Source organism: Chiloscyllium plagiosum, unplaced genomic scaffold (genome assembly GCF_037043375.1).
Source record: "Chiloscyllium plagiosum isolate Xiang-an unplaced genomic scaffold, Cpla_swu_hap1 HiC_scaffold_23, whole genome shotgun sequence".
In the NCBI taxonomy this organism is placed as follows: Eukaryota; Metazoa; Chordata; class Chondrichthyes; order Orectolobiformes; family Hemiscylliidae; genus Chiloscyllium; species Chiloscyllium plagiosum.
The window spans coordinates 43,784,152-43,808,839 of NW_028270161.1; the positions used below are offsets into that span (position 1 = coordinate 43,784,152).

Genomic DNA, 24,688 nt, shown 5'->3' on the forward strand with positions numbered 1-24,688 from the left:
CGGTAGGGCAATGGGTCTAGGCGGATTACTCTTCATAGGGTCAGTGTGGACTTGTAGGACCAAATGGCATGTTTCCATGCTGTAGGGATTCTATGCCATTATAAATCTGTTTCAATCTTCACAGAAACACAAAAGTGAAAATTCAAATAAATCATATTATCTTTAGGCTAACTTTTGCTGAAATACTTATCAGGTTGAAAACATTAAAAGGGTAAGCCACAATTTAGGATCAAGCACATAAAATACTTCTATAAAGACTTTCTGAATCTATTCAGTAATTCCATTATCTCTGTTGAACTCCATTTTACACTTCTTCACCTTTTCGTGTGCTACATTAATTAACCTCTGAATACTTTATAGTTTTGTTACCAGCCTGCAAGTTGTGAAATCAGAGGCATTTATTTCTCCTTGAAAGCTAAGTTAACTGAACTGAATTCATCCCATTTCAGATCACACAGCTGTAAAGGCAAAAACTCTGAGAACAGATGAAAAAAAAACCTCAGGAGACTTCAATTACAGACACATATAGAGGAACAGAGCGCAGACATGCAGTCATTCTGGTTGACAATAATGAGTGAAACAAAGATCTATAAAGTCAGGTAGGCTGGAGTCTCAAAACTTAAAACTCAAAATCAGAGGGAAAGAAAGGGTGAGGTAAAGACCTCTGGGGTAAGCTTGAGAGAACAGGGAAGCCCACCAGTGAAAGTAGAACTAACCTTGACTAATAAAAGAAGAGGTCCAGTTGGGAGAAAAATGAGAGACTTCCATTGCTGGAAGCCAGGACATATAGAGGCAAATTGTTGGCTTCAGCATTCCATAAAAACTTACTCTGCAAGATCTGATGGTCAGTATCTGGTCAGGCATGACTGCACATCAGGTCAGTGAACAGGTTGTGCTCAAGGAACTATGGCTAGTTATTTTTGGAGAACTGAGCATTTTTGGAGATACTAGATGCTCACAAACCTTGCTGGTTGGTAAGGTGAAAGATGTTCCACCTGCAAGCAAGTTAAATTCCAATGTGCTGATAAAAGTGCTCCTGGAGATGTTTATAGATGTATCACTGATTAAGGTTTAATTAGAGTGTAAACTTGTCGCAGTGATAACAGTGGAGTTGTCTCAAGTTTTCTAATGTTAATTTATCAGTGAAGAATTTGGTAGACAGCAAGATATTTCATCCAAACAGAAAAAGACGGATCAGAGAAACTTAAGAAAAACAGCAGCATACAGCAAAAAGACTATGAACAGAGAGGTTCAGCTGTCTTACAGGGGCTCATGAGATTTAGGGTGGCCAAGGAAGGGACACTTGAAATAAACAGGGCTGAAACCAGACCAGCAGTGTCAGAGAAGGTCAAGACAAAATCAAAAGGAGTTAAGCACCATCCATCAACTTAAACAAAAAATGGTCAGGGAAAATAATGAAAGAAGAGAATGGAGTCAGAGATCTGGTTAACCTTCAGGTAAAATTATAGGGGAATTTGTGGAGTTCTCAGACAGGCCAGAAGAAGGTGAAGATGAAACCTTGCACTTTGTGAAGGAGCCGCAGGCGAACAAGGCAGAAGCTGAACATCCAGCTATCAGTAATGGACGCAGTACAGATGGCAATAGTGCTCCAAGGAAATTAAAACAGGTGAGATGGAGGCACATTCGCAAAATGAGAGTAAAGGGAGGGACCAACAGCAAACATTGATGTTGAAGATCACCAAGACGATACCAGTGAAGTAGAATCAGAGTTAGAGATCAAAGGCTCAAAGCCACGTTTCAAACCTCAATCAGAACAATTAGGTTGATGTAAAGTTCAATGAGAGAAAGACACGGGATCTGATGGGATACAGCTTGGGAGGCAAGCATTTGTTTACCACCCACTGGCCCCCTAGAATCAAATTTATACAAATACTTAAATCTGGTGCATGGACTTACAGAACTCAGCAGTGAAGAGCTTACACTCAGAATGGTGTCACATATCAATGGTTAAGACCAGATGCCACTCCCAAACCAAGCTTAAAACCCAGGTTAGGATCAAGAGAAATAATACAGAATCTGTGTGTATGGATGTTTCATCTTGTATTGTTATTTCATACAACTTTGTAATGGCATTGTCACTGTAAACAAAAAAAGAGAAATATTATTTGGACTTGATCCTTGTGATGGAAGACATTCTGATCATGACAAAATGGACGCTCAGTTTTTGATTCACTTCATCTAATTCTTGAGACTTTTCCTGGACTAAAAATTGTTTTAGCTTAAAGGGAGAATCATGGATTGGCATCGTGGAATACTTGGCATAAAACCTAAACTACTAAGACTTGAGAGAAGCTTGTCTAGGAGACAGATAGCCATATGAAAGATTTCCTCAAAAGGAGACAAGATTGCATGGGGGAAGAGTAGGTGAGAAATTCACATGGCAATGTGATTAAGGAACGACTTTAGGGGATGTGGTGGAAAAATCTAATTAGAAGTGAAGCAGCTGGTCATGTGAATCTTTTGTAACTTTATAAATTCACTGCTCAAAATTATGGTGGTGGAAAGCCTGATGATCATTCATGAGAGTGGGACCTCTCCTTGCATACTCATCAGTAATGAAGATCACACCTTTTGAATAAGGCATCTGACGCTTGAGGTACTTTTAGGTCAAAAGATCACTTAGGATCTACAGGATGTTGCTTCAGTCATGAGACCTTTAACCCAGACTATATCAGTAATTGCATATGTAATGTCATATGGATGCCATCAGTCCCAGTGTTAGTCGCTGAAGCTGTTGACTTTTATGATGGCAGAATTTTAGAGTCGTGGTAACCATCATCGCAGCTGATAAGATTCTGCAAGATGTGGATTGCATCTTCAAGTATTTCTCAAGGAAATTTTAGAGCCACCCAACAATTTCATACAGGAATCACAGAATGTGTCCATACATCACATTCCCTCTGCATCCCTTGCATTCTCTTTACACTATCTAAATGAGGTCACTCTTGCACAAAACAAAATCTTCTCTTAAAAAGAGAAATTATGTTATCTCTTTGAATTTTACCTTTGAAACATCAGCCAGAATTCCTTCATTTGATTTACAAAGAGCATTAATAAAAATAACTGACTGGTAATAATACATACATCCCAGTAATTTAGCTCAAATTCAGACTGCATACTGCAAAATTAGTTCTATGCTGTCACCGCTGTAGCTAACATTATCAACTTTAAGACTTGGGGCTAAGAGAGGAGCTGAAGATTTGAGAAACACCATTAATGAGTGCTTTGAGGGAATTTATGCATTTCTAAAATATGTAATTATTTAATCTCTTTTCAATTAAGGATGTTAAAATTCATGTTTTCACTAATAAGACATTGGAACAAATAAAAATATAATGGAGTCGCAGAAAGCTTACAGAACCTGCTAATGGATTTCACAATCAAAGTGACAAGCTTATATCAACAAATCCCAATGTCATGTTAGAAATGAGAATTTAAAATGGAAACAAAGGCAACAAATAATTTATGGAAATACACATTAACAGAAAGTTACATGTACAGATGGTGTGCAGGTAAAAGATTTTTAAAAAAATTATAGTTGCAGAGAAAATAAATTACCAACTGTCTGCATTTTCTGTCATTTTTTTTGTGCAGCATATCACAGACTGGCATACTACAGGAGTCCAATTTGTTCATACCACTTCCAACAATCTATGTACTGAGATCCTGGTCAATCTGTCCCTGCACACACTTCATAACTGTTATTACTTATATGTTGCACTCCCCATTCCTTCTAGCAAAATAGTGACATATCATGTATCTCTTTGTTGTGGTTGTATTCGCCGAGCTGGGAATTTGTGTTGCAGATGTTTCGTCCCCTGTCTAGGTGACATCCTCAGTGCTTGGGAGCCTCCTGTGAAGCGCTTCTGTGATCTTTTCTCCGGCATTTATAGTGGTTTGAATCTGCCGCTTCCGGTTGTCAGTTCCAGCTGTCTACTGCAGTGGCCGGTATATTGGGTCCAGGTCAATGTGCTTGTTGATTGGACGAGTGCCATGCCTCTAGGAATTCCTGGCTGTTCTCTGTTTGGCTTGTCCTATAATAGTAGTGTTGTCCCAGTCGAACTCGTTGCTTGTCATCTGCGTGTGTGGCTACTAAGGATAGCTAGTCGTGTTGTTCCGTGGCTAGTTGGTGATCATGGATGCGGATAGTTGGCTGTCTTCCTGTTTGTCCTATGTAGTGTTTTATGCAGTCCTTGCATGGGATTTTGTATACTACGTTGGTTTTGCTCATGCTGGGTATCAGGTCCTTTGTCCTGGTGAGTTGTATGAGATTGGCTATTGGTTTGTGTGCTGGTATGAGTCCTAGTGGTTGTAGTAGTCTGGCTGTCAGTTCAGAAATGTTCTTGATGTATGGTAAAGTGGCTAGTCCTTTGGGTGTGGCATGTCCTCATTCCGTTGTCTTTCCCTTAGGCAACGTGTTGATGAAATTGCGGGGGTATCCATTTTTGGCGAATATATTGTAGAGGTGTTCTTCTTCCTCTTTTTGCAGTTCTGGTGTGCTGCAGTGTGTTGTGGCCCTTTTGAACAGTCTCTTGATGCAACTTCTTTTGTGTGTGTTGGGGTGGTTGCTTTCGTAGTTCAGGACTTGGTTTGTGTGTGTGGCTTTCCTGTATACCTTTGTGGTGAATTCTCCGTTCGGTGTTCTTTGTACCATCATGTCTAGAAATGGGAGTTGGTTGTCCTTTTTCTTCCTCTCTAGTGAATCTGATTCCTGTGAGTGGGGCGTTGATGATCCGGTGTGTGTTCTCTATTTGTGTTTTTAATGATTATAAAGGTGTTGTCCACATATCTGACCCAGAGTTTCGGTTGAATATATCTCTTTATAATTATCTGCTGACTCTACTTACCTATATTTCTTGCTGCAATCAATTAGTAACATTCTTATTGTACACCTCATCTTTGTCATCAATAGTCGTACAGTCACAGAAACCGACCTTTGGTCCAACCAGTCCATGCTAAATGTAACCACAAACTAAACTATTCCCACCTGTCTGCTCCTGCCTCATATCTCTCCAAATCTTTCCTATTCATGTACTTGTCTAAGTGTCTTTTAAACAATGTAACTGCTGCCATCCACTCTTTCCTCTTTCCTTCCATACATGAACCACCTGCAGTGTAAAAGAAAAAAAAAGACCCTCATATCTTTTTAAATTTCTCTCCTCTCACCTTAAAAATATGCCCCCTAGTCTTGAAATCCTCCATCCTAGGGTACAGATTTAGGATCATTAATCCTACCTATGGCTCTCATGATTTTATAAACCTCTATAAAGTCACCTTTCAACCTTGTTTGCACCAGTGAACAAAGTTCGAGCCTATTCAGCCTTTCTTTATAAATCAAACCTTCCACACCCAGCAACATCCAGGTGAATCTCTTCTGAATCTGCTTTAGATTAATTATATCCTTCCTAGGACAAGATGATCAGAACTAGACCTCACCAATGAAGAAGAGGCCTCACCAATGTCTGTAGAACATCAATATGGCTTGTCAACTCTTTTACTCAAAGGACTGGCAATGAAGGCAAGTGTGCTAAACATCTTTTTAACCCCAGCCTGTCAATATGTGAAGCAAACTTCAAAGAATTATGTCACTGAACCGCTAGGTAACTCTATAATACTAGCCAAGGCCTACCATCACTTGTGTAAGTTCTGCTCATTGGTTGTACCAAAATGCTATGTTACAGCATTCAAGATACATAAATTTATACATAACAAATTCTGGTCATTGATCAGTGGGACATCAAGGGATCTCTCAACAGCCATGCAGCCACTCCAACACCATTCGTCATCATCTTCCCATTCACCAAGCACTGCCTGATGGCCCCAATGACCTCAATTGCAACTCTAAGAGCAAGTATGTTCTTGCTTCCTCTTGACTCTTAACAGTCCCAGAAATAGCCACTGGGACCATTGTCTGATTGTCTGTTAGATCCTGGAGGCAGGTTCCCATCCTCTAATGGGACAGAAACCCTGGCAACATCTAATTAGCTGTCAGTTAGTTTGATATATGGCTGGAAGTCCATCAAGAGGCCTTGGTGCCTTTCTTCCTCATTGTCAAGACCTCCGGTAGCCTAAAATTCAGCCTATGTTGTGAAACAGGTGAGCTGAAAGGCTGCAGGTTTTTGGGGGGGAATGTGCTAGTCTCTGGTGGTTTCAGACAAAACTCAATAGTTTTTTAAATTCTATTTTTAGGTATATGATTTGGCCTTGAACTAGGGTTCCCCTTCTGGTATATCATTAAATTTGACCCTTACAACTGAATAAGGGGCTTCTCAACATCAAAGGGTGCTGAGTGTAACATTGGATTAGAACACATGTAGATCATGAATAATTGACTCTGTTCCATGAGCACCAGGTCATTACAAAAAAGGCAGGGAAAATAGGGTAAGCAAGGAACTATTTACGGTAGGTACAAATGAATGAAGTCTGTGGTTTACCTTGAGTTGAGGAACCCTTTGTCCATTCTCTTTTCCCTCCTTCCATAAAGATACCTTTTTTATTTTCCCAAGCAAGAGTTTGACTGCTTCTGTTGCCCTGCCTTACTGTTAATACCTGTTGACGGAGGTGTCCATGAACTACCCAACACTCCTACTCAGTGCCCTCCACCACAATTGCCCACTGCCACTGGAAGTACCTTTATGCAGTTGCCTGTTTGAAATTTGCCATCTCATTCGCTACACTTAGTGCACAGTGACCATGTGCTGAGCAGTTGTGTGATTAGCAGGTTTAGTTGTATCCTAGTGCCTATAGTGTTCGCATCCATATTAGTGACAACATTCTCATTTTGTGTCACTGATCTGGGCAAATGGTAAGGGTTGGGGTGCTCTCCAACACTGTATGTACCCCTGAATTTTGTACAGGTCTCTCCAGGTTTCCAATTGACTCCACTTCACCCACGTCATCACGCAACAAAACTTCAGGTTCTACAGCATCACAGAGTGAGCTGCTTAACTCCACATCATCCACTAGGCTCCATTTACCCACTTGACCCCAAAAAACTCCCCTCCGTGAATCATTTTCCAATGCTTCCCTCCAGATATTGATTCAAAAATCTAAGGCGTGGCCACCTGCATCCAGCCACTTTGAGGATCCCACACATCTTGTATCTTAACCAAACTCCTGATATTCCAGTTTCAGAGGAATACCTTTGCGCCACGATCAGTCCTATCAACCTTGTGGTTAGTCAAAATTTTTCTGAGAAGTGTTTCTGTCAAATGCCTGATCTGGCCTTGTGTGATGCTCAGCTATCCAGTCATTGACCTGGCAATTCTCACCAGAATATATGCTAAGCCCTCAGAAATGGTCCTTAGGAAGGACACTCAATGAGATAGTATGGACAATAGTTCATGGATGAGTGTGGTCTGCTATTTAAGCATAAACCAGAAGATAATTAGGCCATTTTAAATTTACTTTCAGGAGGCAAGATACAGAGATGGCCACATGAGTATGGTTGAATTATTTTTTCAGACCATTAGCCTCTGGATAATTGAGGGTCGTGTGCCTCTTAGCAGTACCATAGATTTTGTGAAGCTCCTGCAGGATCTTTTTCTCAAAGTTGGGTCTCTGATTACAGTGAACCTAACGGTGAACACCAAAATAGTCAAATCAATCACACTAACTCTCTGGCTGTAGTTGAAGCCTTTTGGTCATGGGTGGGAAAGCCCTACATGAACTTAATGAAGACATCCATAAGTACGAGAACAAGCTCAGCCCTGATATGACTGGAGTCAAGGATCATGAAATCTATTGCAAAGAGCTCTAGAGGTCAATTGGTCACCAGGGTTTCTATGCTGGGGCGAAGATACTTCCATGCTTTAATCAAAGTAAACCTCTCACAACTTTGAAAGTCATTATCAATATCAGCAACCATCACAAGGCAGTAATACTGCTCTCTGGTCAGTGCAGTCATTCTTCCATCACTTGGTGTCAAGACTAGACACTTGAGGATGCTGAGAAGATGAGTTGCTTTACCTCTCATTGTCATGAAGCAGCTAAGAGACTTTATCCTCTTCTCTAATCCTCTTTCACCACCTCACCAGTTACCATGCTGGTTTGGACTCCCTTATCAGATGGCACTATCTGTTGCAGATTGGACCTTCTAGTAATGATACAGTCTACTGTTGTCCACGTCAATCAGTTGAAGCTGTCTGAAATTCTCTTGAGAGAGATGGCAAAGGTGAAACCACACTTGACGTTACCTGTCTGGAACGGAATTGGATCTCATTTATAAGTGTTTTGGTCACACTCTGGTAAATCTTAGTCTGAATGTCACAGGGAAGCAGGATTGGAATGCCTTCTTTAACTTGAGGCATAGCATCAACCATAGCTCCCTTCACCCAGGCAGGAGAGGGTTCCCATCTGTGGTCAGCCTTCCAATGAAGGACATTAACAGTTATATTGCCTTTGCCTGATTTGTACCAGATCTGGAATTGAAACTGCTCAAATCAATGGTTGACTGGGTCTCTGCTGGTCCCAGCTTGGCAGACATTCAAAACTGAGTGGCTTGTTGTTGATTAATACTTAAAATGCTGCACTATTTAGAATATCTCTGAACTTTCTGAAATAAAGTTCACCTCAAAACTAACAGCTTGAGCTTCATACTGGTAACTCTCCAAATTCCTTTCATTTGGCTTGAATAGCACAAACAATAAACACTCTTTTCTGCCCTGGAACCCACATCACTCCTAAGGACTCCAGTGTGAAAAGGACATGAAAATCTAAGTCTGCTTGAGGTGCAAAAGAAGTCGTCATATGGAAGTATCCAACTTCTTGCAATGCTGTGTTAAGTATTATATCTCGTATATTTATTCCCACCCACTTCTCCAATATCCACAGTAATTCATGGAGTGGGATAGCCAACTGTGCATAACTTTGCACAAATCTCCAGTAGTAACAGCCTGGAACAAGATACCCACATCTTGAGAGATGAAACACTTATTCAAATTAAATTGCTATAAAAACTAATGTGATCTGGAATAAATCATTTCTTCGTAAGGAAATAAATATTTTTGAAATGTCTTGAGGGCTACTCTAATTTGAAATTTGCATACCATTTCACATTGAGAACAAAAAAACTTCTTGATCTCTGTGACTGTTTCCTGTGTCATTGCTTTAAAAATATGCACAAGTTTCCAAACCAGTGTAACATTTATTAAGCAAATGCTTACGTTACTCTTCATGGGTGTTGTTATTGGCAAGGCTCGCATTTGTGCCCATCCCTAATTCCATTGAATTGAGTGACTTGCAGGGTCATTTAAAAGGCTGTAAACCTAAATCAGATTGTTGTGGGTGTGGAGTCACATGCTCACCAAAATGACAGGCTTCCTTCCCTAATAGACATTTGTGAAGTAGATGGGCCTTTTTTTTTAGACAATTGAGAAGCTTTATTTCTTTTAAGTTAAATTATGCCAGCTGTATGCAGGGTGGTGGTTGAGGGTTGCTTTTCAGACTGGAGAACTGTGACCAGCCACAATGATTCATGCTGGGTCCATTGGTTTTCGTCATTTATATAAATGTTTTGGGTATGAATATAAGAGGTATAGTTAGGATGTTTGCAGATGACAGCAAAATTGGAGGTGTAGCGGACAGCGAAGAAGGCTACCTCAGAGTACAATGGAATCTTGATCAGATGGGCCAATGGGACGAGGAATGGCAGATGGGATTCAATTTAAATAAATGTGAGGTTTTGCATTTTGGAAAGGCAAATCAGGGCAGGATTAATACACTTAATGGTAATGTCCTGAACAAAGAAACCATAGAGTGCAGTTCAAATTTCCTTAAAAGTGAAGTCGAAGGTAGATACGATAGTGAAGAAGGCATTTTGTATGCTTGCATTTATTGGTCAGTGCATTGAGTGTAGAAGTTGAGAGGTCATGTTGCAGCTGTATAGGATATTGGTTAGGCCAATAGTGGAATACTGCATACAATTCTGGTCTCCCTGCTACAGGAAAGATGTTGTGAAACTTGAAAGGGTTCAGAAAAGATTAACAAGGATGTTGCCAGGGTTGGAGAATTTGAGCTATAGGGAGAGGTTGAATAGGCTGGATTAGAGTAGTGCTGGAAAAGCACTGCAGTTCAAGCAGCACCCAAGGGAAAGCACAGCAGTTCAGGCAGCATTCAAGGAATAGGCTGGGGCTATTTTCCCTGGAACGTCAGAGGCTGAGGAGTGACCGTATGGAGGTTTATAAAATCATGAGGGGCATTGATAGGGTGAATGGCCTAGGTCTTTTCCCCAGGATGAGGGAGCCCAAAACTTGAGGACATAAGTTTAAGATGAAAGGAGAAAGATTTCAAGGGGACTTAAGGGACAATTTTTTTGTGCACAGGGTGGTGCATATATGGAACGAGCTTCCAAAGGAAGTGGCGGAGGCAGGCACAATAACATGTAAAAGGCATGTAGTTTGGTATACGAATAGGAAGGGTTTAAAGGGATGTGGGCCAAGTGTTGGCAAATGGGACAAGATTAATTTAGGATATCTAGTCCGCACGGACCAGTTGAACTGAAGGGTCTGATTCCATGCTGAACAACTCTATGACTCTATTTGAACCCACATCCACACAGCATTTGCTTTGGCCTCGAGGTTTTTTTAATCTAGTGGCATTAGCACTATGCCATCATCTCTCCAAGGCACCACCCCTAGGAACCAATTCAAATGACATTTAGCTCACTAATCAGATGAAGATAATGAAGGAGAAAGAAAACCATTCTACACTTAACTCTGAAGTTCACTCTAAAGAATGACATTCCTGCTGCCACGTTCTTTAATGAGGATAATTTCAGTTAATGCAAGTGATAACTCGAGAACACTGACATAAATTACCATGGATTAACGTGCTAAGAAAACCTTTCCCTCTCATCTTGGATGCCAGTTCTGCTGCTTCACAATTCATATCTGTTAGCACTTCATTGGGAAGGAGAGTTAGATAGGCAGAGACAAATACTTGCTGAGCTCTCTAATATTTGACTCATTTTTATTGTCCTCATAGAAAGTTGCTGTGGACACAATTGCAATGCATAACTAAAATTTAAAAAGAGAATTACATCAGCAGTACCACAAGGTCAGTGTCAATATTCATAGATAAATAGACTCTATTCTTTCGTCTCTATTTCATGATGATAAATGTATAACTTGTTCCATGACAATAAATGCGTAATGTGGTTATGGTCTCCAAACATGTCTATGGTATTTGGTTCCTTGATCTGAGTAGACACATTCTGCTGACAGACGCTCAAGCTCCCAATAAAATCAGGTTGTTCCCTCTGCTCCAAAACGTTAAAGGTCAAAGAGACCTGCTGGTTTTTATTGGTTCAACACACCCCCATGTAGAGGAATTCCAGCCTAAAAATGCACTGCTCTGCCGCAACAATTTGATCTAATACACTTGCTCTCTGAGAACTCACAGTCCACTCTATGCTACTTAATATAAAACATGTTTCTTGAGACTGAGAGGTGACCTTAGAGATTTATAAAATCATGAGGGGCGTGGAAAGGGTAAATAGTCGAGGTCTTTTCTCCAAGGTGGGAGAGTCCAAAACTAGAGGGCATAGATTTAAGATGAGAGGGGAAAGATTGAAAAAGGATCTGGGGGGGTAACTTTTTCACACAAAGTGTGCTGAGTGTATGAAATGAGCTGTCAGAGGCTGGTACAATTACAACATTTAAAAACCACACGGATGAGAATATGAATCGGAAGGGTTTAGAGGGATATGAGCCAAAACCTGGCAAATGGGACTAGGTCAGATTGGGATATCTGGTTAGTGTGGATGAGTTGGACTAAAGTGTCTGCTTCCATGCTATATAACTCTATGACTCATACGCATGAGTATACAAAAAAAAGTACATGCCAGTTAAACATAGGAACTGAATGGTGGAGGGAAAAGGAGGACAGGCAAGTTGACTGCTTTGTCCATGCCAATAATTGGATGCATTGAATGAAATCAGTGGAATGAATGGAGAATGAAGGATAGAAAAGAATGACAGGTGGAATTGTTAACACAGAGGAAAACAAAAGGAAGTAAGCAGATATGGTAAAAGAGACAATTTTCTCTGACTGACTGTGCTGCTTTCCAATTGGTTTCTTCGGCTGTGTTGGGAAAATCATCAGTCTCGGCCTTTGTGTAGAGCCGCAGAAAATGGGGGAGATACAAAATGAATATTTTGCATCAGTATTTACTGTGGAAAAGGATATGGAAGAAATAGACTGTAGGGGAATAGATGGCGACACCTTGCAAAATGTCCAGATTACAGAGGAGGAAGTGCTGGATGTCTTGAAACGGTTAAAAGTGGATAAATCCCCAGAACCTGATCAGGTGTACCGGAGAACTCTGTGGGAAGCTAAAGAAGTGATTGCTGGGCTCTTGCTGAAATATTTGTATCATCAATAGTCACGGGTGAGGTGCCGGAAGACTGGAGTTTGGCAAAAATGGTTTAAGAAGGGTGGTAAAGACAAGCCAGGGAACTATAGACCGGTGAGCCTGACTGTCTCAGACTCCTCCCTCCCCTCCCAGACCTCTCCATTTCTATCTCGGGCAACCGAATCAACACGGACATTTACTACAAACCGACCGACTCCCACAGCTACCTAGACTACACTCCTCCAACCCTGCCCCCTGTAAAAACGCCATCCTATATTCCCAATTCCTTCGTCTCTGCTGCATCTGCTCCCAGGAGGACCAGTTCCAATACCCTGCAATCCGGACGGCCTCCTTCTTCAAAGACCGCAATTTCCCCCCAGACGTGATCGACGATGCTCTCCACTGCATCTCCTCCACTTCCCACTCCTCCACCCTTGAGCCCCGTCCCTTCAATCGCCACCAGGACAGAACCCCACTGGTCCTCGCCTACCACCCCACCAACCTCCATATACATCGTATCATCCGTCGTCATTTCCACCACTTCCAAACGGACCCCACCACCAGGGATATATTTCCCTCCCCTATCAGCGTTCCGAAAAGAACCCTCCCTCCGTGACTTCCTCGTCAGGTCCACACACCCCCACCAACCCAACCTCCACTCCCGGCACTTTCCCCTGCAACCGCAAGAAATGCAAAACTTGCGCCTACACCTCCTCCCTTACTTCCCTCCAAGGCCCCAAGGGATCCTTCCATATCCGCCACAAATTCACTTGCACCTCCACACACATCATTTACTGCATCCGCTGCACCCGATGTGGCCTCCTCTATATGGGGGAGACAGGCCGCCTACTTGCGGAACATTTCAGAGAACACCTCTGGGATACCCGGACCAACCAACCTAACCACCCCGTGGCTCAACACTTCAACTCCCCCTCCCACTCCACCAAGGACATGCAGGTCCTTGTACTCCTCCATCGCCAGACCATAGCAACACGACGGCTGGAGGAAGATGGCCTCATCTTCCGCCTAGGAACCCTCCAACCACAAGGGATGAACTCCAGATTTCTCCAGTTTCCTCATTTCCCCTCCCCCCACCTTGTCTCAGTCCCAACCCTCGAACTCAGCACCACCTTCCTAACCTGCAATCTTCTTCCTGACCTCTCCGCCCCCACTCCGGCCTATCATCCTCACCTTAACCTCCTTCCACCTATCGCATTTCCAACGCCCCTCCCCCAAGTCCCTCCTCCCTTCCTTTTATCTTAGCCTGCTTGGCACACTTTCCTCATCCCTGAAGAAGGGCTCATGCCTGAAACGTCGATTCTCCTGCTTCTTGGATGCTGCCTGACCTGCTGCACTTTTCCAGCAACACATTTTCAGCTCTGATCTCTAGCATCTGCAGTCCTCACCTTCTCCTAAAGGAGTTGGGAGGTCAATTTGTGGCTGTACAGGACATTGGTTAGGCGACTGTTTGAATATTGCGTGCACTTCTGGTCTCCTTCCTATCGGAAAGATGTTGTAAAACTTGAAAGGGTTCAGAAAAGATTTACAAGGATGTTGCCAGGGTTGGAGGATCTGAGCTACAGGGAGAGGCTGAACAGGCTGGGGCTGTTTTCCCTGGAGGGTCAGAGGCTGAGGGGTTACCTTATAGAGGTTTACAAAATTATGAGAGGCATGGATAAGATAAATAGACAAAGTCTTTTCCCTGGGCCGGGGAGTCCAGAACTAGAGGGCATAGGTTTAGGATGCGAGGGAAAAGATATAAAAGAGACCTAAGGGGCAACGTTTTCATGCAGCGGGTGGTATGTATATGGAATGAGCTGCCAGAGGATGTGGTGGAGGCTGGTACAATTGCAACATTTAAGGGGCATTTGGATAGGTATATGAATAGGAAGGGTTTGGAGGGATATGGGCTGGGTGCAGGCAGGTGGGACTAGATTGGGTTGGGATATCTGGTCTGGTTGGACTGAAGGATCAGTTTCCATGCTGTACATCTCTATGACAGAGTTTATTGCACAAAGAAATACCAGAACTCCTGAGAGAGAAAGACACGAACAGCACAGACGTCAGCTGCGAGTCTTCTCTCCTCCTGGAGCACGTGGAGAAATTTTTATGCATCTTGTGATACAATAGGTCAGTGATGAGATTATTGTCTTTGTACATAGTTTGTTTATAGTAATCATTACAGAATCATAGTTTTGGTACAGTCTTTGCCAGTCCCAGCGCAGCCTTTGTTAATTTCCGTGCGGTCATTGTCAGTTCCAGTGTAAACAATGTCAGTTTCAATGCCTGCACGGAAATCCATTGCTGTTTTAATGGGTGTTAATCGCTCTTGAGAAGGTCGATTACTGCAGCCCTGGCCATTAACATTTCATATTGAGTCTGTATTAAGTTATTAGCATTTCAATAAGAGGTGCTGGCTGGACCCAGACGCTTCAGCAGGCAGTGTTCATTACTCATGTGTATTCTCTCCCCCACCTGCCTTAAACTAATCAAGTGCATTGTGCTGGCATTCTGGTGGCCTCAGGCAGTATCTGTATCTGCTTTTATGTTTCTCTCCATGTTGTGATCGGTGGTCATCATATGTGTCAAGTTGGCCAACTGATGGTTCACCGGCCATCTTGTGTGTCCATATGCCTAGTATCACCCTGCCCCGTGCCATCTCTCTTTTCACTCCTCCCTTGTTAGTCAAGGGGGCAACTTCGGAAATCTCCCACAGACCACCCAATTTACATGTAGATGTAGGTCATCTTTAGGAGCTCCTCCTCCTGAGGGGTATCAGAGTGCCAATTTCATTGTGGGCTCTTCTGTGGTGACACTCACTGCTGGCACAGTTTTTGTCAGTAACGCCTTACAGCAGAGGCCCACACAGAATACTAGCATGAGTGCAATGAGGAAAACTGCCCCATCTGCCAAATAGGGTCCCCAAGATTTACCTATCAACCAATTCAGCCAGCTGCCTGTAATTGTGGCTCCCTGTCTGACAGTTGTTTTTCTCCAGAGCCGGGCCTCACAGCGCCGGGACCTCCTGATGTTACCGTATCCTAAAGAAGACGAGCATCGGCCACGCTAAGAATCGGGCCAGCTGTGGTGGCCCATTTGCTGGGTGAGTCTTCTGTCTTGCGGGGTGGGAGCCGGGCGCACGTGAGGTCGAGGGATGTTAAGGTCCTCCGGCGCGCGATACATCTGCCCTCTGCCTGGCCGCAGAGACCTGCCTGTCGCGCATGTCCCTGGTTTCACCCCTAGCCAAGGGGGACTGCTGCCATCTTGAACGTCTTTGGCGGCCCGAACCGCGACCTCCCACGGGGAGGGAAGGGACTTCCAGGTTTCTGACCCCGAAGGAATGGCAGGTACCTTTTCCAAGTCGGGGAGGGGGGGAGCGGAACATGCCGGCGCGTGGCGTTCCCGTGTATCTGCTGTCCCACCGTCCTCCCGGGGGCAGCGGGGTTCGGAAGGCGCTTCTCTGAGAAACTTTGGCAATGGGGCGACACATTGGCTCAGTGGTCTGCCCCAGGGTGTGTAGGTTAGGGTGGGCTGGCCATGGGGAATTGCCCCATACTGCCCAGGGGTCTGTAGGTTAGGGTGGGGTGGCCATGGGAAATTGCCCCATACTGCCCAGGATGTGCAGGTTAGGGGGAATTGCCCCATATTGCTCAGGGGTGTGTAGGTTAGGGTGGGCTGGCCATGGGAAATTGCCCCATACTGCCCAGGGTGTGCAGGTTAGGGTGGGCTGGCCATGGGAAATTGCCCCATACTGCCCAGGGTGTGTAGGTTAGGGGGAATTGCCCCATATTGCTCAGGGGTGTGTAGGTTAGGGTGGGCTGGCCATGGGAAATTGCCCCATACTGCCCAGGGGTCTGTAGGTTAGGGTGGGCTGGCCATGGGAAATTGCCCCATACTGCCCAGGGGTCTGTAGGGTAGGGTGGGCTGGCCATGGGAAATTGCCCCATACTGCCCAGGGTGTGCAGGTTAGGGTGGGTTGGCCATGGGAAATTATCCTATTGTGTTCTGGGATGTGTAGGTTAGGTGCATTAGTGTGGGGTAAATGTATCATTATAGGGTAGAGGAATGGGTCTGGGTGGGTTACTCTTCAGAGGGTAGGTGTGGAGATGTTGAGCCAAAGGGTCTGTTTCCACACTGTAGGGATTCTGTGAACTGTCGGAAGCTGTCCAGCTGGTCTCGGATATTTTTGTTGGCTTCTGTATATTATAAGAGGCATCAATGTCATGGGTAATACAATTGTCACCAATAATTGTACAAACTCCGCCCTGCTGTGCTAATTGATAATCCACCGCGTAATGTGTCTGCTGTGTGTAGTTCAGCCAGCTCTGTGTTAATTGCTTCCATAGCTTTTGAGGTACTATTGCCTAAGATGGTCAGGCCACATTACAGATCCTTACATGCTCCCAACAATTGTGACACTTAAATGCAATGAAATACATATAAACATATATATCTGTAGTTAAAGGTAAAGTTATCAGTAAAAAGTCTTTATCTTTGTCAGGAGCTGCAGTCATGCTCCTGTGTGGTTTGTTCTGTTGTGTTTTCAGTACTCTCCCTGGGATGACTGTCTTATCCATCTTTGCAGATTGCACCTGGGGAATGGTCAATGACATTAGTTTGGGCACAGGAGTCTTTAAACGGTTTCAGTTGGGTCCAATGCTTCCATGTGCCTTTCCCTTTAATATCCAGGCAGGCACAGATGTCCTGACCTATTACCATGCCGTCTGGCCCATTCCATTTTGGGGTAGAGCTTGGTTTGTCAGGCAATGCTCGCATCAGGACACAACCTCCTGCTGCTGGGACCTCAGAAAATTTCAAGTTCCCCTGCTCTGTACTTTTTGTCCTGTTTGTTAATTACAGATTTCCATATCCCTTTCAAAGAGTGCTTAACTCTATGACATATCGCCGAATTCTATCTTTTAGTGGACCCACATTGGTGTCACGTCTGATTATTGTCTCTGGCAATTGCATTGCTTGCCCGGTCATTAATTCATATGATAATGTAGTTGCCTGATTCGTAGTGGCTCTTAATTTCATTAGTATGGTCGGCAGCACCTTAGCCCACGTTCTGCCTGAGGCTTGCATAACCTTAGCTAAAGCATTTTTCAGTGTTCCATTCATTCTTTCTACCATCCCAGAGCTCTGGGGGTGACAGGGGATGTGAAATTTCTGTCTAATGCCGAGCAATCGGGAATACTGCCTTCATGACTCTTCCTGTAAAATGTGTCCCTTGGTCGGAATCGATCTGGAAGGATACCCTGCACCTAGGGATTATCACCTCTGCTAATATTCTGGCTACAGTGGTTGCAGTACAGCTTTTGGTTGGGAATGCTTCTGTATACATGGTGCTACCACTTTGCCTGCTTGCCTCCAGACATCATCCTCCCCTTTGAATGCCCCCTGCAATTCCCATTGTTCTTTCTCTTCCCTCCTATTGCTGCAGATATGTAGATTCTCCCCTCTCCCTTACCCTCACGAGTGGGGGCAGCTGGTTGTCAGCTCTGCTGACCTCGGGGCTCCCGCGGTTCGCAGTGTTCTAGGTGGTATTTGGAGGTGCCCCATCCTCCTGTTGTTGCTGAATTTGGATAGCGTCCTTTGCTAATTCAATAGTGGCTATTGCAGTCTCGTTAGTGTCTTCTTGTTCTAGGGCTTTCTGAGCTACCTGGTCTGTTGTCTGGTTTCCTTTGAATTGTAGCCAATTTGGGGTCTCTTTTATTGGCTGTTTTTGATGGGCCTTTAGTCCAGTGCTTTAGTGAGTGTTACCTGTGCGGACTAACCTCCATAATTTCTCCTGGCCAGAAATGATAAATTTCAAACAATTATCACAGCCCATCCTGTTCGGGTGACTTGCTACATATGTCCATGACCCTTCCATGAAGACGGTCTTCTCTGCTGTGACGAGGGAGGTATCTTATACTCGCCTCCTATTCTCATCACCATCTATATCTCCACAATTATGTAGTTTCCCCCTATGTCAAGAATTCCTCAGCTAGGTTTTCTCCCATATCCCTGACTATTACCACAGAACGATTTGGGGATAAAAGAACTGCCTCCCACTTGCCTTTCTCATATTGGAAATGGCCCTCAGTTTCCCTGTGTTTGGCATTTCTACTGGGGTGCGTTTAGTGTGGAGATGACATTCCCTGTCATTACTATGAGCTCGCTAACCCGAGGGCCCAAGCACCACAGTCTAAGGCTACTATGCACCTGGGCAGTCCAGTGACTACTGGTCCTTCTGTAGTTGAGTAGTTCGGCCTTCTTCTGCTACCCTGGTCTTGGGTGACCACTGTGGAGGAAATTCGTCCCTCATTACTACAGTGGATGTGAGAATCCTTGCTGGGGTCTAGCTACCCTAGCCCGGGATATGAGTCACGTCTTAAGATGGCTATATGCCTCCTCCTGTTCTGGCCTCCAGATTAAAGTTCCAAAACGAGCTTGCCTCCTTTAATTAGTCTCTGGATTGGTTCAGCCAATTTTGCAAATTCAGGTATGGAGCTCCAACTGTAGTTGAATAGCCCCATGACTTTCCTTACTCCCCTGACAGTGGCAAGTTGAGGCATCTGTTGGATTGCCTTCTTGCGGTCACTGGGAATTTCTTTGAGTCCCTGGGATACAAGGTCTCTCAGCTTTAAGATTTGTGTTTTGCCAGTCTGTGTCTTTGTGGGGCTGATTTTCAACCCTGCGGTTGGCAATTCCTGTAATACTAGCCTTAAAGCTTCCTGGTGTCCTGATTCGGACTCTGAGGGAATTAGGATATCACCTACATATTGAAGGGCAGTGCCACCCTCTGGTAAATCTACTCTCTTTAAGATGTCACTCATCACCCTGTGAAAAATAGTGGGGCTGTTGTGGAACCCTTGTGGCAGGCAAGTCCATGTGTACTGTCTGCCCCTTACTGTAAAAGCAAATTTCTTCTGGGACTCAGGGTGTAACGGAATAGACCAGAAGCTATTGGCTATATCTAGAACAGTAAAACTCTTGTGCTCGGGGGCTAAGTCATTTAAAATGGTGGAGGGGTCTGCTACAATGGGGTGCAATTTGGGGTGACCTTATTTAGTCCTGTATAGTCAGTGGTGAGCCTGTAGCTCCCATCAGGCTTTATTACTGGCCACGTCGGGGAGTTAGTTGTACTTGTGATTGCTTTCAGGATTCCCCCGTTTCACTAGTCCTTGCACTATCTTTACAATTGCTTGTTCTGCTTCCGGTTTTATTGGGTATTATCGGTGGAGCTTGTGCTCCGGTCTGGGAACCCTTATCAAGTCTATGTTAACACGACCTGCATTTAACTTTTTTCCTGCCCATGCTCTGGGAATGGAGGCATAGATGGCTCTGAATCCCCCTTTTCGAGGCTCCAGTCCCTACTAGTGACCATCCTGTCTGGGCCAAATCAATTTCCCCTTTGCACAGTCAATTAAAATATTATATTATTTCATGAGATCATTGCCCATTATTGTGCCCTCGTTATTTTGGCATACATAAAATCTCATGGGGATTATTTATTCCTACAAGGATAGTTTCGCTTAGGGAAGCTGGTGTTTTATCCCCTTCTACCCAGCTAAGTGAATCATTTTGTTTGTGTGGGGTAAGGGTAGGTTTGTGATGGACACAGCAGCTCCTGTGTCCACTGGCATCTCACATATCCTCCCTCTTATTACTGCGGGTACTTAGATTTTCCCCTCTCCTTTACCCTCATGAATGGGGGTAGCTGGTTGTCAGCTCTGCTGACCTCGGGACTCCCGCGGTTTGCAGTCTTCCAGGTGGTGTTTGGGGGTGCCTCATGCTTTTCCCTGCACACTGCTTCAGTGTGTCCTGTTTTTTTGCAGTGGTTGCAGTATTTTACATTGTTCCCTGCTCTAACCCTTGTATTCTGTCCTCCAGAACTTGTTCCTGGTCCTTTCAGCACCTACACATGGAGGCACTCATTTGTTCAATTAGGCCTGCTAATTGGTGTACTAACATTACTCCTTTCTTTTTAGTTTTATTCCGTGTCTGCTTATCTATCCACTCTCTTTGTTGTGTTAATGTATGGCTTGGATCCCAACCGTTGTCTTCATTTGCTCTGTCAGCCCTTGTCTGTCTGCCTTGTATTTCTCAATAAGAGAACCTGCAGATCCCCTTTAAAACTTTGATCTGCCATTTAGCAGATTGTGTACCCCTGAATGCCAACAGTAAATTCCTAATCCAGTGGGGATTTCTCTACACCCGACCAATAATAATCTCCCAGCACTGTCTGTACAGCCGTAGCAGCCTCCCAGCAAGGTGTGCTCTCTACTGGTGGGACTTCTCTCCCTCCTGGCCACTTCCGCTTGACCCAATGCCTCCCGATAGGCCCAGAAACCTACCTCTAGCCTGGTGTGCTCTCTACCGGTGGGACTCTTTACCATCTTAGGCCACCGTGACTATTCAAGCTCTGTCGTTCTACTATGGAATGACAGGGTATCATGGCTACTCACAGTGTCCATGCTCTCCACTTTGTTAACATGCATTCCACTGAGGTTTGGCTCTTGGTCAAAGCGATCAGCTCTTCTTCCTCGTCACATTGGAAGTTATAAGTACATATAGCATCCAACTTTTAACTTAAATTCTAATGGACTCTGCCCCTACAAGAGTCCAATGTTACCTGAGGAGAAAGTGAGAACTGCAGATGCTGGAGATCAGAGCTGAAAATGTGTTGCTGGAAGGGCTTATGCCCGAAACGTCGATTCTCCTGTTCCTTGGATGCTGCCTGACCTGCTGCGCTTTTCCAGCAACACATTTTCAGCTCCAATGTTACCTGAGTTTGCCACTTGTGCTTCACAGCTCCTCATGCCCTTGACGCCTCAATTCCCACTTCAAATCCCAACCTTTGCATGAGGGGGCCCACTCCACTTCGCAACCGATTTAGTGCAGGGCCTTCTGCTCTGGCTGTTTCAGCACAAGCAACAGATTCTTACAGCAGTTAATACAGTTAAACATTTATTCTCCACATTTATGCACTTACATTTTAACTCAGTACTGTAGTAAATTTAGACATTACAAATCGGTATACCTTTTATACCTTGGCCTGGTCTGACTCTTCCCGTTTGCAGGTACAATTTGGTTCTTAGCCCGGTCCCCCAATCATGACCTTTGACCAGGGCACCAGTAATACAAACCCTGCTCGCAGCGCCAATTGTTGTGGGGAAAATCACCAACCTCGGAGTCAGAGTTGGGTTCAATGATAGAGTTTATTGCACAAGAAAATACCGGAGCTCCAGGAAGAGAAAGACACCAACAGCACAGACGTCAGCTGCGAGTCTTCTCTCGACCCGGAGCACATGTCGAGAAATTTTAATACATCTTGTGATACAATAGGTCAGTGATGAGAATACTGTCTTTGTACATGGTTTGTTTATAGTAATCGTTACAGATTCATTGATAGTTTTGATACAGTCTTTGTCAGTCCTAGCGCAGCCTTTGTTAATTTCTGTGTGGTCATTGCCAGTTTCAGTGTAAACAATGTCAGTTTCAACGCCTGCACAGAAATCCATTGCTGTTGTAATGGGTGCTAATCGCTCTTCCTGAGAAGGACGATTACTGCAGCCTTGGTCATTAAAATTTCGTATTGAGCCTGTATCAAGTTGTTAGCATTTCTATAAGTGGTGGTGGCTGGACCCAGACACTTCGACAGGCAATGTTCGTTACTCATGTGTATTCTCTCCCCCACTGCCTTAATCTAATCAATTGCATTGTGCTGACATTCTGGTGGCCTCAGGCAGTGTCTGTATTTGCTCTGCTGTTTCTCTCCATGTTGTGATCCGGCGGCCATCTTATGTGTCAAGTTGGCCAACTGATGGCTCAGCGGCCGTCTTGTGTGTCCATATGCCAGTGTCACCCTGCCCCGTGCCACCTCCCTCTTCAGTTGTAAGCTCCTTACCAGAATAAATTCTTCTACACTGAACAGCATTTGATCACAATCACTCATGAAAGCAGTGCTGTTAGTGTGTCCTTGTTCAGATCAGCACAAAGCCATGTTGGTGAATGATGTGGAAAACCGAGGGTGGAGTACGCAGCAATGGGAAGCCAACAGAACCTGGAAGCAGGAAGTGATGTGTTGAGAGATCATATGTGTAACATGTAGGGTTCTGGTCTGCAGTCATTATTTTCTGATTTTTAAGTGGCTCGAATCATCCATACATTGGACTTAGTTAGGGTATGTAAAATAAGAAGGCAATAGACCGGTGTTTCAAAGCGAAAGAATCTCTCCGCTTATTTATCTCTCCTTTTAAACTAAGTATAATACAAGAACTGTAGGTAAATGTAATAAAACACAGAAATTGTCACAATCAACTGTACAGAGCACAGTAATAATATTAAATACTGTAAACTGGGGCAAAAATCCCCATCAGAGACCCTGGACCAAAACGCTCCGAATCTGGGACATGAGTTTGTGGAATTCACGTTTGAACTAAGATTCGCTGAGCTCTCTGGCTGACACAGGTTCGGCATTATAAAATTCTGGATTAGTGGTGCTGGAAAAGCACAGCAGTTCAGGCAGCATCCGAGGAGCAGTAAAATTGACGTTTCAGGCAAAAGCCCTTCATCAGGAATACAGGCAGAGTACCTGAAGGGTGGAGAGATAAATGAGAGGAGGGTGGGGGTGGGGAGAAAGTAGATACAGTACAATAGGTGAGTGGGTGGGGATGAAGGTGATAGGTCAGGGAGGAGGGTGGGGTGGATAGGTGGAAAAGAAATATGGCAGGTAGGACAAGTTATGGGGACAGTGCTGAGCTGGAAGTTTGGAAGCAGGGTGAGGTGGGGAATGGGAAATGAGGAAACCGTTGAAGTCCACATTGATGCCCTGGGGTTGAAGTGTTCCGAGGCAGAAGATGAGACATTCTTCCTCCATGCGTCGGGTGGTGAGGGAGCGGTGGTGAAGGAGGCCCAGGACCTCCATATCCTCAGCAGAGTGGGAGGGGGAGTTGAAATGTTGGGCGAAAGGGCGGTGTGGTTGATTGGTGCGGGTGTCCCAGAGATGTTCCCTAAATCATTCTGCTAAAGAGGCGTCCAGTCTCCCTAATGTAGAGGAGACCGCATCGGGAGCAACGGATACAATAAATGATATTGGTGGATGTGCAAGTAAAACTTTGGATGTGGAAGGCTCCTTTAGCGCCTTGGATGGAGGTGAGGGAGGAGGTGTGGGCCCAGGTTTTGCAATTCCTGTGGTGGCAGGAGAAGGTTCCAGGATGGGATGGTGGGTTGTTGGGGGGCGTGGACCTGACCAGGTAGTCACTGAGGGAACGGTCTTTGCGGAAGGCGGAAAGGGGTGGGGAGGGAAATATATCCCTGGTGGTGGGGTCCGTTTGGAGGTGGCGGAAGTGTCAGCGGATGATTTGGTTTATGCGAAGGTTGGTAGAGTGGAAGGTGAGCACCGGGGGGGGGGTTCTGTCCTTGTTACAGTGAGATGGGTAGGGTCTGAGGGCGGAGGTGTGGGATGTGGACGAGATGCGTTGGAGGGCATCTTTAACCAAATGGGAAGGGAAATTGCGGTCTCTAAAGAAGGAGGCCATCTGGTGTGTTCTGAGGTGGAACTGGTCCTCCTGGGAGCAGATACGGTGGAAGTGGAGGAATTGGGAATACTGGATGGCATTTTTGCAGGAGGTAGGGTGGGAAGAAGTGTAATCCAGGTAGCTGTGGGAGTCGGTGGGTTTGTAAAAAAATGTTGGTGTCAAGTCGGTCGTCATTAATGGAGATGGAGAGGTCCAGGAAGGGGAGGGAGGTGCCAGAGATGGTCCAGGTAAACTTATGGTCAGGGTGGAATGTGTTGGTGAAGTTGATGAATTGCTCAACCTCCTCGCAGGAGCATGCTGAGACCATGGGTCGGCCAGAGTGGTCAGGCTTGTGGCTTGAAGGAGATAGAACCGGGCAGTGCGGAGTTCCCTGACTGAGGTTGGAAGCTGTGGGTGGGAGATCTCCTGAGGTGATGAGGTTCTGTATGGTCTGGGAGATGATGGTTTGGTGATGGGGGGTGGAGTCATGGTCGAGGGGGTGGTAGGAGGAGATGTCCTCAAGTTGGCATCTGGCTTCAGCAGTGTAGAGGTCAGTGCGCCCCCTTTATCTGCTGGTGAGGTCGGGATTGGAGTGGAGGGAGAGTGAGAGGTTGGAGTGGGGGAGGGGGATAGACAGATTGAGGCGGATTATGTCCCGGTGGCAGTTGGAAATGAAGTGGTCGAGGGCGGGTAATAGGCCAGCACAGGGTGTCCAGGTGGATGGAGTGTGTTGGAGGCAGGCGAAGGGGTCCTCGGAAGGCATTACAAAAGCATAGAGGCAGTTGTATGGAATAGGGGTTTAGATTGT

At 44.9% G+C, this 24,688-nt stretch overlaps 1 long non-coding RNA gene across 3 annotated transcripts in view; it reads left to right on the plus strand.

The window, feature by feature from the left end:
- The window catches only part of LOC122561649 (uncharacterized), a 202,372-nt gene that overhangs the window by 5,806 nt on the left and 171,878 nt on the right, over window positions 1-24,688 (plus strand). For 2 of the 3 annotated variants that reach the window (XR_015761156.1, XR_015761157.1), the window contains exon 2: window positions 15,372-15,476. This is a non-coding gene — a long non-coding RNA (uncharacterized LOC122561649). Of the gene's footprint in view, window positions 1-11,004; window positions 11,077-15,371; window positions 15,477-24,688 lie in introns of all 3 variants that reach the window. The other variant, XR_015761155.1, reaches the window with a different exon arrangement.